The sequence below is a fragment of the Neoarius graeffei genome, chromosome 15 (assembly GCF_027579695.1).
Source record: "Neoarius graeffei isolate fNeoGra1 chromosome 15, fNeoGra1.pri, whole genome shotgun sequence".
NCBI classification, from domain to species: domain Eukaryota; kingdom Metazoa; phylum Chordata; class Actinopteri; order Siluriformes; family Ariidae; genus Neoarius; species Neoarius graeffei.
In genome coordinates this window covers 63754741-63769915 of record NC_083583.1, presented here as the reverse complement: position 1 = coordinate 63769915, position 15175 = coordinate 63754741, and the positions used below count along the sequence as shown (strand labels likewise).

General features: G+C 44.2%; 1 protein-coding gene across 2 annotated transcripts in view; it reads left to right on the top strand.

The window, feature by feature from the left end:
* The window catches only part of diaph3 (diaphanous-related formin 3), an 814225-nt gene that overhangs the window by 771127 nt on the left and 27923 nt on the right, over positions 1 to 15175 (top strand). The gene's annotated exons all lie outside the window — the stretch shown is intronic.

Genomic DNA, 15175 nt, shown 5'->3' with positions numbered 1-15175 from the left:
AAAATGTCCTTTTCTACTGTTAGGGCAATAATAAAAAAGTGGATACCAACTGGAACTATTAGGAACTCGCCTGGAAGAGGACCTGAGTGTATTTTGCCCCCACGTACAATGAGGAGGAGGGTAAGAGAGGCAAAAAAAAATCCACAAGGATCACTGTGGGTGAATTACAAGAAAAAGTAAAATCTTGGGAGGAGTTTGGTGAGGCCATGGAGGAGGACTATCGGTCGGCCTCGAAGAAATTCTGGCAAACCGTCCGGCGCCTCAGGAGGGGGAAGCAGTACTCTGCCAACACTGTTTACAGTGCGGGCGGGGAGCTGTTGACCTCGACTGGGGACATTGTCGGGCGGTGGAAGGAATACTTCGAGGATCTCCTCAATCCCACTGTCACGTCTTCCATTGAGGAAGCGGAGGCTGATGACTCAGAGGTGGACTCGTCCATTACCCAAGCCGAAGTCACTGAGGTGGTTAGCAAGCTCCTCGGTGGCAAGGCACCAGGGGTGGATGAGATCCGCCCCGAGTGTCTCAAGTCTCTGGATGTTGTGGGGCTGTCTTGGCTGACATGCCTCTGCAACATCGCGTGGCAGTCGGGGACAGTGCCTCTGGAATGGCAGACTGGGGTGGTGGTCCCTCTTTTTAAGAAAGGGGACCAGAGAGTGTGCTCCAGTTATAGGGGAATCACACTTCTCAGCCTCCCAGGGAAGGTTTACTCCAGGGTACTGGAGAGGAGAATTCGGCCAATAGTCCAACCTCGGATCCAGGAGGAACAATGCGGTTTTTATCCTGGTCGCGGAACACTGGACCAGCTCTATACCCTTCATAGGGTGCTCGAGGGTTCATGGGAGTTTGCCCAACCAGTCCACATGTGCTTTGTGGATTTGGAGAAGGCATTTGACCGTGTCCCTCATGGTATTCTGCGGGGGGTGCTTCGGGAGTATGGGGTTCGGGGCTCTTTGCTAAGGGCTGTCCGGTCCCTGTGCGAATGGAGCAGGAGTCTGGTTTGCATTGCCGGCAGCAAGTCAGACCTGTTTCCAGTGCATGTTGGACTCCGGCAGGGCTGCCCTTTGTCACCGGTTCTGTTCGTAATTTTTATGGACAGAATTTCTAGGTGCAGCCAGGGGCCGGAAGGAATCCTGTTTGGGAACCACAGGATTTCATCTCTGCTTTTCGCAGATGATGATGTCCTGTTGGCTTCTTCAAACCAGGACCTACGGCATGCACTGGGGTGGTTTGCAGTGGAGTGTGAAGCGGCTGGGATGAGAATCGGCACCTCCAAGTCAGAGGCCATGGTTCTCGACTGGAAAAGGGTGGCTTGCCCTCTCCAGGTTGGTGGAGAAGTCCTGCTTCAAGTGGAGGAGTTTAAGTATCTCGGGATCTTGTTCACGAGTGAGGGAAGGATAGAGTGTGAGATCAACAGGTGGATCGGTGCAGCCTCTGCAGTGATGCGGTCACTTTACCGGTCTGTCGTGGTGAAGAAGGAGCTGAGCCAAAAGGCGAAGCTCTCGATTTACCGGTCGATCTACGTTCCGACTCTCACCTATGGTCATGAGCTTTAGGTAATGACCGAAAGAACAAGATTGCGGATACAAGCGGCCAAAATGAGTTTCCTTCGCAGGGTGGCTGGGTGCTCCCTTAGAGAGAGGGTAAGAAGCACAGTCACTCGGGAGGAGCTCGGAGTAGAGCCACTTCTCCTCCACATTGAGAGGAATCAGCTGAGGTGGCTCGGGCAGCTCTTTCGGATGCCTCTTGGACGCCTCCCTGGGGAGGTGTTCCAGGCATGTCCCCCTGGGAGGAGGCCCCGGGGAACTCCCAGGACACGTTGGAGGGACTATGTCTCTCAGCTGGCCTGGGAACGCCTCTGTGTTCTTCCCGAGGAGCTGGCCGAGGTGTCTGGGGAAAGGGAAGTTTGGGCTTCCATGCTCAGACTGCTGCCTCCGCGACCCAGCCCCGGATAAGCGGAAGACGACGAGACGAGTAAAATCTTGGGGTTCCCAAGTCTCCAAAACCTCCATCAGACTCCACCTCCATGCCAGCAGATTATTAGGACGGTTCCAGAAAAAAGCCTTTTCTGTCAGTTAACCACAAACATTAGCGTCTGAAGTTTGTGAAACTCTTTGACTGGAACCATGTTCTCTGGTCTCATGGAACAGAAATTGAGCGTTTTGGCAATAAACACCTTGAGGTGGGTTTGGAGTAAAAAGAAAGATAGCAATGATGAAAAGAATCTGATCCCAACTGTAAAATATGGTGGAGGTTCTGTGATTGTTTTGGGGCTGTTTTTCCTCCAAAGGCCCTGGAAACCTTGTTAAGGTCCATGGCTTCATAGACTCCATGAAATACCAGGACATTTTAAAATCACAATCTGGCTCCTCTGCCAGGAAACTAAAACTGGGTCGTCATTAGATCTTCCAGCAGGACAATGATCCGAAGCACATGTCCAAATCAACACAAAAATGGTTACTGAGCACAGAATCAAGCTTCCGCCCTGGCCATCTCAGTCCTCTGACCTGAACTTCACTGAAGAAAACCTGTGGGGTGATCTGAAGAGGAGAGAGAGCACAAGAGAGGGTCGAGAACCCTGGATGATCTGGAGAGATTGTGTAAAGAGGAATGGGCTCAGAGGCCCTGCTCTGTATCTCCAACCTTATAAAATGTTCTCAGAGACACTCAGTGCTGATTTACTGGCAAAGGGAGGGTGTACAAAGTATTAAATGCAGGGGTGCCGTTAATAGCAGTACGTGTTCTGGTTTTTTTTTTTTTTTTGGTTGAAAATAATAATTTTTTGATGAGGGATTTGTTTTTCTCTGAATTTTCCTCAGTGAATGAGAACAAGATGCAAATGCCAGTCAGCTGGACAAAGACGACTTGTTCTGCAAAAATTCAAGCCAAAACCACCTTGTGCTCAGTAACCATTTTTGTAACACTAATGTAACAATATCTAAGCTGAACGGTCATGCCAGATGAACTCATAGAAATTAATTAACGTGTATCTAGTGTAATGTGTTCATTAGAGGAATGTTTTCATTAACCTGCCTTCTAATGAAGGACCTGCTGCATATTAGAGACTCTGTCAGCTACTCAAGAACTTTAGGCTTTATTAAATCCATAATGATGGTATCTGTATTTTATTTTAAGAATTACTGGAATTTAAGTTCTTAGGAAACTGTTGCACAGTCACCACTCTGCCTAGACGTCATTTGCCAAAGTAAGGAAGGCATTAGTCAGGGACAAAACCTGGAGACCAAGTGTAATGCTCAACATGATGTTACCACCACCATGCTTCACTATGAGGATTGGAATATATCTGATATACCACGAAAAAATCCAGCCAATATTATTATACATACATACACATTCCTTTTAGGTGTTTAACGCATCTTTCTCTTTCAAAATCCTCTCAAAATCTTCCATATTTAATGAAGCAAACCTGGTGGGCAATATCGTAAACCCTATTCGACGCTCATTTTCCACTGGGTAGAGTGGTGTAATAAACGTAGTGTTAGGAAGCATGTCGGTCAGGGAAAGTTGCATATCCTGATGATTGGGAAGGCTGTGGGCGTGTTAACTGATTAGTGGGCGTGTGTGACACACCCCTTCAAAAAGGAAACATGTGATCATACCAGGTGGCATTCTCTTTGATGTGCGTTTTCCCCAGCAGATTGCATGCGTCTGGGGATAGCCCCTGAGGACTTTGGTTTGTCTTGGACCTTTTTTGTTTTGGCTTATCATCGTCTACACAAAATAAAACTCAAACTGTGAGAACCCCTGGAGCTTTGGCTGGTGTTTGTCTGCGCTTGCGGTAAGCTACTCTCTTGTGGCTTTCCCAACCTTAGTGGCAAACATCACGACACACATTACTGATATAGATACAAGTTCATGTTTAACGCAGACACCACAGGGGAAGTTACTTCCAGGCCCTAGCTAACTATTAGTTAAAAAAAAAAACAACCACTAATTGATACTTTGATGTGTAGGTTAGCTTTGTATCCCTTTTTGTTTTTTGTAGCGTCTTGGTAGGTGTTTGGTATTCTGGGGAGGATCTGGCTATGTAACAGTAGGAGAAGTGATATGCTAACAATGTTGCATGCTATGAAACCCGCTAGAAGGGAATAGAACACGTTTTTCTTCCATCAAAAAAGTGTCCTGTATGTACTGTAATAATAATGAGCAGTGTTGGATTTGTGTCAAATGTAGCACTTTGTATCAAGGTCAAACAGTTCAGTTCTGGTGTCATCAGACCTGAGTACCGTTTCCACCTGTTTGTGGCGTGTCGAGGTCCCGCTTGGCAAACTTCAAATGGGATTTCGTATGACTTGCCACTCTTTTATATGCTTCTGTATCTTCATACACTTCTGTATAAAGCGTTTTTTCGGAGTGTCTGAGCTATGGATGACTTGTGAAAAGCTTCTCCTATCTGAGCTTTTCCTTGGCCACTGATATTTGGTGGATGAGCTCCCTCGAGGCAGACTTGCACTTGTGCCATATTTTGACCTTTTTAATAACAGATTTGACAGCGTTCCAAGGTTTGTTTTTAACGTTGGTTAGAAATGTCCTTGTTCCAAAAACATCTGGTCATGGATTTGTTTTGTTTGGACTTGGTCTTCGTGATGCTTTTTAGATATGTTCTCTAACAACCTCTGGGGCTTCCCAGGAACAGGTGGATTTATAATTGGATCATGTGACACTAATTACACACAGGTGGTCTCCATTGAACTCGTTATGTGGCTTACAATTGCAAGTGGTTGCACCACAACTCATTTAGCTGTTTCAGAGCAGTGGGGGTGAACACTTTTTTTTTTTTTTTTTTTTTTACTTGTAAACATTTTTGCTGATTATATTCAGTTTTCCTCCTACTTAAATATTGTGGCCTATTTTGTCTGGATTCGTGACACATGCTCTTAAAGTGTGTTTCAATTGTGCACAGTACTCAGTGTCCATTTAAAAATGTAATTGTTGTGGCATAATGTGTCATCATACAGATTATTAGGGCCCGAGCACCGTTCGGTGCGAGACCCTATTGTTTTTCGAAGGATTATTATTATTATTATTATTATTATTATTATGCCGTGTTTGGCCTTATTTGAGGCATTTCCCATGCACAAAAACTCATGAAATTCGATACACATATCAGTCATTGTCCTCACTACTCAGCCACAGACGTTTGGCCCCGAGCATGGCCCAGGGACTTCATAGCACCCCTTTTTCCATTTCCCATTGAAATGAACGGGTAGAACTTTGGAATGATGATGTCATAAGGCCGTTTGGAGTGAAATTACACATGGTCATTTTTAACGTACTCCTCCTAGACGGTTCATCAGATTCATGTCAAATTTGGCAAACATGATGCCAAAATATTGCTGAAGTTGAATTGCTAAGGGATTTTTGATATCTTGTAATATGTTGAAATATTATAACACATAATATGCCAAGATATTGCTGAATGTTGAACTTGATATCTTGTAATCTGATTCTGATACTCTTTAGCCGTTATGGGCCTGTCTGGTATAGCGCCACCAACTGGCCAAGGAAAGAATAGGGTTTTGAATATGTGTGTTTTGACACATGATGAATTTTAACATACTCCTCCTAGACGGTTCATGAGATTCATGTGAAATTTGTTGTACGTGATGCCAAGATGTCGCTGATATTAAATTGCGAAGGGATTTTTGATATCTTGTAATATGTTGAAATGTCCTTATGATTTTAATATCTTGCCACATAAACAGGAAACGTGTCAGAAAGCCACAGTGCATTGACTGTATGGTCGGACACTTCTTACTTCAATAGATATTAAGATTATTATGATAACCTGACACCCAATGGGCCTGCCTGTTATAGCACCACCACCTGGCCAAGCAGGAAATGTGCCAGAAATTGGCAATGCCTCAACTGATTGATCTAACGCTTTACAAAATATTGTGTATTATGATTGTGATGATATTCACATGTGTAATTCTAGTAGAGCCTAGTAGAGCGCCACCATCTGACCAAGCAGGAAATGGGCAAAAAATGTTCAATTCATTCATGGATTGATCTGAAACTTTACAAAATATTGGATATCATGAGTCTGATGATATAACATATACAATTCTGTGCACACTCATACACACACAGTCGTATGCATATTTATGCATACACGCACACACACACACACACACACACACACAAGTATGCACTCACATGCACACGCAACATCTATGAGCACACTCACTCTCTTTCACACACACAATTTCTCTCTCTCTCCCTCTGACAGACACACACACAATAATAGTGGAGCTCCAGCAGAGCACCATACCTAAGAAAAAATGGTAAACCCGAGTCAATTTTTTGTGGTGTGTGTACCACCAGTCATACACACCGCCTCGTGGTCAGTGTTAGTAATTACCAGTCATGCACACCGCCTCGTGGTCAGTGTTAGTAATTACCAGTCATGCACACCGCCTCGTGGTCAGTGTTAGTAATTACCAGTCATACACACCGCCTAGTGGCCAGTGCTAGTAATTACCACTCATACACACCGCCTAGTGGCCAGTGCTAGTAATTACCAGTCATACACACCGCCTAGTGGTCAGTGTTAGTAATTACCAGTCATACACACCACCTAGTGGCCAGTGCTAGTAATTACCAGTCATACACACCGCCTAGTGGCCAGTGTTAGTAATTACCACTCATACACACCGCCTAGTGGCCAGTGTTAGTAATTACCAGTCATACACACCGCCTAGTGGCCAGTGTTAGTAATTACCAGTCATGCACACCGCCTCGTGGTCAGTGTTAGTAATTACCAGTCATACACACCGCCTAGTGGCCAGTGCTAGTAATTACCACTCATACACACCGCCTAGTGGCCAGTGCTAGTAATTACCAGTCATACACACCGCCTAGTGGTCAGTGTTAGTAATTACCAGTCATACACACCACCTAGTGGCCAGTGCTAGTAATTACCACTCATACACACCGCCTAGTGGCCAGTGTTAGTAATTACCACTCATACACACCGCCTAGTGGCCAGTGTTAGTAATTACCAGTCATACACACCGCCTAGTGGCCAGTGTTAGTAATTACCACTCATACACACCGCCTAGTGGCCAGTGCTAGTAATTACCAGTCATACACACCGCCTAGTGGCCAGTGTTAGTAATTACCAGTCATACACACCGCCTAGTGGCCAGTGCTAGTAATTACCACTCATACACACCGCCTAGTGGCCAGTGTTAGTAATTACCAGTCATACACACCGCCTAGTGGCCAGTGTTAGTAATTACCACTCATACACACCGCCTAGTGGCCAGTGTTAGTAATTACCAGTCATACACACCGCCTAGTGGCCAGTGCTAGTAATTACCAGTCATACACACCGCCTAGTGGCCAGTGTTAGTAATTACCACTCATACACACTGCCTAGTGGCCAGTGTTAGTAATTACCAGTCATACACACCGCCTAGTGGTCAGTGTTAGTAATTACCAGTCATACACACCGCCTAGTGGTCAGTGTTAGTAATTATCACTCATACACACCGCCTAGTGGCCAGTGCTAGTAATTACCAGTCATACACACCGCCTAGTGGCCAGTGTTAGTAATTACCAGTCATACACACTGCCTAGTGGCCAGTGCTAGTAATTACCAGTCATACACACCGCCTAGTGGCCAGTGCTAGTAATTACCAGTCATACACACCGCCTAGTGGCCAGTGTTAGTAATTACCAGTCATACACACCGCCTAGTGGCCAGTGCTAGTAATTGCCAGTCATACACACCGCCTAGTGGCCAGTGCTAGTAATTACCAGTCATACACACCGCCTAGTGGCCAGTGCTAGTAATTACCAGTCATACACACCGCCTAGTGGTCAGTGTTAGTAATTACCACTCATACACACCGCCTAGTGGTCAGTGTTAGTAATTACCACTCTTACACACCGCCTAGTGGCCAGTGTTAGTAATTACCAGTCATACACACCGCCTAGTGGCCAGTGTTAGTAATTACCAGTCATACACCGCCTAGTGGCAAGTGCTAGTAATTACCAGTCATACACACCGCCTAGTGGCCAGTGTTAGTAATTACCTGTCATACACACCGCCTAGTGGCCAGTGTTAGTAATTACCAGTCATACACACCGCCTAGTGGCCAGTGCTAGTAATTACCAGTCATACACACCGCCTAGTGGCCAGTGTTAGTAATTACCACTCATACACACCGCCTAGTGGTCAGTGCTAGTAATTACCAGTCATACACACCGCCTAGTGGCCAGTGTTAGTAATTACCACTCATACACACCGCCTAGTGGCCAGTGCTAGTAATTACCAGTCATACACACCGCCTAGTGGCCAGTGTTCGTAATTACCAGTCATACACACTGCCTAGTGGCCAGTGCTAGCCAGTAAAGAAATAAAACAAAAGAGACTGTCTAGGATATAAGAAAATTCTACAGCCCAGAAACAGATGGGAGCTCCGCTTTTAGGCAGTGCCTAAATCTATATATTAGTGACCTGCCATCATTGTGCATTTTGTTGCAGACATATGAAAGCTCTGCATGTACACGCACACACACAACACACACACTGCAGACACAGGAAAGCTAAGATGACTTAAGATTACAGCGTGAGATAGAGATAAGGAGGAGACACATGTATAGTTTTGTACATATATGAATGTAAATTTTCACACCACAGAAACACACACACACAATCTTTGTCTGACTATCTCTCATCTGTCAAGCAGTCATGGCATTTGCAACATGTACATCACCTTTGAACATTTGATGGATATACGACATGTGACTGTTTTGTTGGGTGGTGGGATGTCCTGGGTTGCGGAACCACACGTGCAAGGGCCCATCAAGGCCACTAGTGGCTTTAATTATTATTATTATTATTATTATTATTATTGCCATCCCTTAGTACACATAGTAATTTATACTGGAGTTTTTGCATTTATAGTGCTCTCCATCAAGTCACTTTGACCTCAGACCGAGAGCACTTTTCGCAGAATGTTGGCACTGCCGAGCAAAACTGACTTTTGTAGAGTGGATACATGAGGCTTAATGCCTATTTTACCAAGGTTGGCATTCAAGTTCTTTGGTGCAGAGCCCAATGCACCTATCACTGTTCTTGGGTTTCAATCATGTGACTTTTCTTAGCGATTTCACTTCTGGTAAATCAGCTGGTGGTCAAGCAAACCAAAATAGCTGCCATAGTGCAAACAACTAGTGATAACTTATCAGAGTATGCGTGTAATCTAGAAGCCACTGCTGGCTTTAGATCTATTCAGAAGATTGCTATGTGCAATGAAATCGACCCCTACAGACTGGGAAAGAAGGATTTGTCATACGATCTCAAAAACTACCCTTCAGTCGAGTTCCCCGACATCTCCAACTATCTGGTGTTGCAGACGTCCCTCTACACCGCAAAACAGATGAAAGCGTGGAAGAGTATGGAGGCTTACAACTTTTTTGTATGTGGCTGGGTAAAGGACCTCGGGATCAAGTCGCTGCCCAATGAATCATGTATTGTTTTTGCGCATGTAAGTATGTTGTTGTTTAAGCTTTTCGTTTGCGTCTTTACAATGAAGCGCTGCAAGTTGAAGTGTAAACAAACAACGGTTCGCTTGATTCTCACTTGTGTTGGCTCTGATCTCTCAGGTAAATCATTCACAAAGATCATCAGAAACCCCTTTAAAGACCTGGATCTTAGTTCAACAAGACGGAGAAGTGATCACGGCGCATTGTAACTGTACGGCTGGGGAAGAATTTTGTTGCGACCTTCATGCGTATGGACTTTGTGAGGAGTAAACAAAGAAACAGCTGGGGACTTTAGCACTTTGTGACGAAAAAAAGTACCGTAAAATAACGACGCATAGTAAGAAAAGTACTTGGGAAACACTAAGGACAGAGCTGAGAGGGAAATACAAACCTTTCACCAAGTGATCACTGCAAACTCGAGCAGGCTTCGATTCGGCTCCCTTCGATTTCAGCGAGAGGTTCGAAAGCCACCTTTCTCCACGTCTTTTTGTGAAATCCTGTGTTCATTCACCCCTTTTTTATTAGTTCACGGGGAACCCTGAAGAAACTTTTATCAGTTTCACAGTTTGATCGATTCAAATGACTGACAACAATGCAAGCGTAAGGCATTTTTCACATGAGCGATGCACCTTCTCCATACAAACGCTTTGTCAAATGAGCTTTGGTAGACCACCAGCTAAAGTTTTGAATAACTAATGAGGCGGATGTGACATCACGTGAAACCCAAGAATAGGGACTACTATAGTCTCCATATCCCACATCCTGGCAGTGTCTACCCTCAGGTCGGCATAGTTGTTGATTTTCTCGATCTCCTTCTTGGCAATATTGTGATCTCCAGGGATGGCTACATCTACCAAGTAACACCTCCTTCTTACTGTCGACCACCATGATATCAGGACGTCTATGTTCAATGATACGGTCCGTCTGGATGTTAAAATCCCACAGAACCTTTACCTCTTCATTCTCTCCTATAGAGTCTGGCTTATGACGATACCATTTGCCATCGGTCTCAATCCCATATTTCCTCCTGAGACACCAGTGGAGGTGACTGCACACTTTATCGTGGTGTCGCTTGTCCTTCTGCGCCAGCATTTTGCAGGTGCTCACAATGTGTGTCAACCTTTTTCACCACGTAGCCTACACTTATCAGATTCAACTTTCTGATAGAGTTTGTATTCAGTGCCTGGTCTTGGGCAGCAACCAACAGACTTTGTTTCATGCTTCAAGAAGTCACCCTTCACAAGAGCTTGGTGTCTCTATCAAACTGCCCATGTAGTGGCATAGCTTCCTTTAAAGCAACCTTCTCTTTCAGTATCCTTTCTTGATACTCATCCTTTCCCTCGACATTTTCCTTCACTAGATTATTTATGGCTGCTATATACTTCAGCAGATCCTCTTCACTGGTAGCCAGATACAGGTCTAAGGATCTACGCTCACTGGCTACACACTCCTCAACTCCAATTAGACCACGACCTCCACGTTTCCGCTGCACGTACAGACGCAGCACGTTAGCTCGTTGGTGGAGCGCTCCATACTGTTCCGTCATTTTCCTGGTGTTTCTGTCCATCTCCTCAAGATCCTTCTTAGTCCACCCTACCACTGCTGCGCTGTACCTAACAACTGCGCACGAGTTGGTCGCCATGATCAAATGATTATTCGTCCATGTGTTTGTTTCCTTGTTGTCCTGAGCTGCTTTTTTATATCACGCCTGATGAGAAAACCCAACAGGTATATGATCTGTAAACACGAAGCTGTGCAGAACAGCGACTGAAACCCCTGCAGTGACTCATAAGGTCACAGTTAAACAATGCGCTGCGAGTGTTTTCCTTTACACTCCTGCTGGACTTTTATGATATCAGTTCAACACTTCCCATGGGACTGAATCCTTCGCCTGTCTGCTCACGTGGATTGAACTGTGTGAAGTCAGTGGTCCCGAGGGGGGAGTTGTGTAAATGATTATACCCCACCCAAGCACCTCTAATATACAGACCCATATAATTCAGTTACAGCCATTTCCCTGTTCACTTCCTCAATTGATTTAAATCAATAAGTTCAATCCAATCTCTGGCCTGTCGCTGATATGGAATACAGCACAATGTACTGCTCCCATTATTCCTAGGTGCAGTACTGCATACCAGCTGCTCTGCAGTTCTGTTGATTAGCTTTTCGCACAATATTAATAGCTTTTAAGTGTTTGTTCTTCCCATTTTAGTCCGTGCGGATTTACCGGAGAAATTCATTGCAGGAATGTTAGTGTGTGTTTGATGTATATTTGATGACGACGGATTATGAAACGGCAAGTCTGGTTTTTAATTTCAGTAATCATCGCAGCTAATGGCATTTGAGTTTTTAGTCTTGATGCGGTGTTAAAAAATCCTGCGCTACACACATCACTTGCGTACAGTTTCTCATGCAGTGTTACATTGGCTGGCGTTTTAAGCCGAGTTCATCAGGTCTCCAACAACCAAAACACGAGTCTGGATTTACAGTGGGTTAGCTGTCATGTGTTTGTGCGTTTCTGTCTTTCTCAGTGTGTGTAAATGGGGTATGGTGTGAAGGGGTTGCCATGTCATTCAGAAGGACATAGGAGACGCGTAGTGGTGCATGTCTTTTTAATTGCCTTTTCAGTGAGCGCAAGAGCAGTCTCCGTACAAACACAGGCAAATGTCTCTCAAACAGCAAACTGATGGGTAATTTTGTGTCATAGCAGAGCATCCATGACCTTCATTGAAGTGACACATTAAAATGCATATGAAGCGAATTATTTATTTATTTATTTATTTTTGGACGTATTTCAATAAACAGAGTTGAAACATACAATGCAAAGTTTGAGACGACAGTAATAAAATCTGATGCTTTTATGAGGCAAACATGTTTCGTGGGTATACTTAAAAATCGTGCTTTCAGAACTCGCAGCCAAAATGTATTGTACGACACCGGCGTGACATCACGTCAGTTGCAAATGTACTATCACGTTGCATTTCACTACGGTGGATGGTAAACACCAAAAAAGAGGAGGTTGATATTGTGTCGCCGGAGCACCAAATAATTAAGTTATTCCACGAAATCGAGTCGTACATAAGCTGATAGTGGCTCTCAGCCATGTACGATGAGATTGAGTGGAATAACTGTTTTATTCTATCCACATTCACTGGATTTTGAGAAACGGAGCATTTTCATTTTTCTGCAAATTCGATAAATAGAAACTTTATACAAAACGTCCGACAAAATAATTTCCACTTAGAATGTAAGCAAACTGGCGAAATGACAGGAGCAGTTGTGTAAAATGCTATAATAATTTTTGAAAAATAAAAAAAAAAGATATGTTCTTCCCATCAAACACTTTTATTCCAATTTTTGGGGTTTTGTTTTCGAGTAGAGTTTTTATTTCGTCCCCGGTTGGTTCAGCAACACGCTCCGCCATTTTGTTTTTCTCTACTCACGGTATATAAGCTGATATCCTCGTAGTAGAGTAGCCAATCAGAGCGCACGGTTACTCATACTCAGTGAATGTGGATAGAATAATGTTAGTTGTATGAACACAACTTTTATACTTGGTATAAGGATGCATCAGTTATCAGTTCCCATCTGATCCGGCTCCAAGACGAAACTGGGACAAATTTGTGCAGCAGCTTCGCCCGGACTTTCACGAACCTCTGAGCAAATATATTTCACTCTTCTCAGCACGTTTCAAAGACGTCTGTTATGAAAGAAGATATTCTGTCTTGATGGCTGGTGAAAATAAACTACATGCTGTCCTGCGAAAAAGGGTCCATACCAGCGAGAGACCCCGTCATGATAAAACCACCAGAAATCATCAGTGAAGACCAAAAAAGACAAGTTTTGACAGTAAAATGTTACTGCGAGGCGGCACGGTGGTGTAGTGGTTAGCGCTGTCGCCTCACAGCAAGAAGGTCCGGGTTCAAGCCCCGTGGCCGGCGAGGGCCTTTCTGTGCGGAGTTTGCATGTTCTCCCCGTGTCCGCATGGGTTTCCTCCGGGTGCTCCGGTTTCCCCCACAGTCCAAAGACATGCAGGTTAGGTTAACTGGTGACTCTAAATTGAGCGTAGGTGTGAATGTGAGTGTGAATGGTTGTCTGTGTCTATGTGTCGGCCCTGTGATGACCTGGCGACTTGTCCAGGGTGTACCCCGCCTTTCGCCCGTAGTCAGCTGGGATAGGCTCCAGCTCACCTGCGACCCTGTAGAACAGGATAAAGCGGCTACAGATGATGAGATGAGATGAGATATTACTGTGAGTGAACAATCTGCATCGCCTGATTTATTGTTCTTACTGTTTGTTTCACGGACCTTCATCGCAGCAAAGACTATTAAGACCGACCTGTTCTTGTAGAGAGAGCGCCTGTTTATTATTCATTATGCAACAGAACTTCGTAAAGAGCCTCATCAATACCACTAAAGGGAAAATGAAAACGAAAGGCTAGGTTTCGTGTTGTATTTCATGCTGTCATACCAGTGGTATAGCTCTGTCGTAGCATAGTCATCTCTATAGAGATGAGTCTATTACAGTCATACAAACAGCGCTGCATTTTCCTTTCCTTCAGGGAAGCATTTTATTCATATACTGTAGTTTTTGTTTGTTTGTTTGTTTTATCCCCTGCTGGCCGAAAGGCCCGAAGGGGGATTATGTCATGGCAATGTCCGTCCGTCCATCCCGGGAAGGGTGCTCACCTTCTGAAATCAACTCCTCTCACAATTTTTAGAGGAATTTCACGAAACTTGGCAGTATTCTTTGTTACATGTCAGTAATACACACACATATTGCAATTTAGTTCAATTCAGTCACACTTTACCAGAGTTATGGCTGAGTTGCCGGCGGGGGATACTGTGCTCTCAGAGCACTCTTGTTAAAACTTACCAAGCCTCAACTGCTACTGTTCTTTCATAACACACTTCTTTCTAATACTGTTTGAGTAAGACCATCAATATCAGCTTGCTCATCGATATCATTGGCTTGGTCTTGCTTGTTGTCGTCTTCGTCATCGTATGGTACAGACTGGCTGTTAAAAACTTGGTAGTCTGATTCTGCTTCATTTGAACTATCTTGAGCGCTAGAGGCTGGTGATTCACGCCACTCAGAATCGCAAGACATCTTTTTAATTCTTATTAAAAGGGTGATAGTGTACGTTCTACAGACTAGCGTAAACAACGCTTCATGAAAAACAAACACTTAGCAACCACCATGATGTCGTCAAAGTGCATCCCATATAAAACTCGGCCCAGTCCTCTGGACTTTTTAATGTTAAGATCTAGCTTGGGTTTGCGACTAAAATTTAATAGAGCTCTTTTGTTTTTAAGGATTTTCCACATAACTGTTTCATTATTATCCCCCGTCACGAAGTGCGCACTGGGATATAGGAATGGAGTCCATCCATCCGTCCGTTTCAATCTGGACAAGTTTTCTCAAGCTACATCAATGAAACTTTGCGTACTCATATTACTATTTATGATCCAAGTTGAGTTTGAAAATCATTTACGAGAAATGAGTATTTTCAGAGTTATGGCCCTTGATTTTCATTCTTGGACTTTGAACAAGTGGGCTCGATCTGGACAAGTTTTCTCAGAAACTACATCAGCTACATCAACGAAACTACTGAAAAAAGCTGGGTAGCATTTTATGAAGGCGTCATGGGACTTACGCC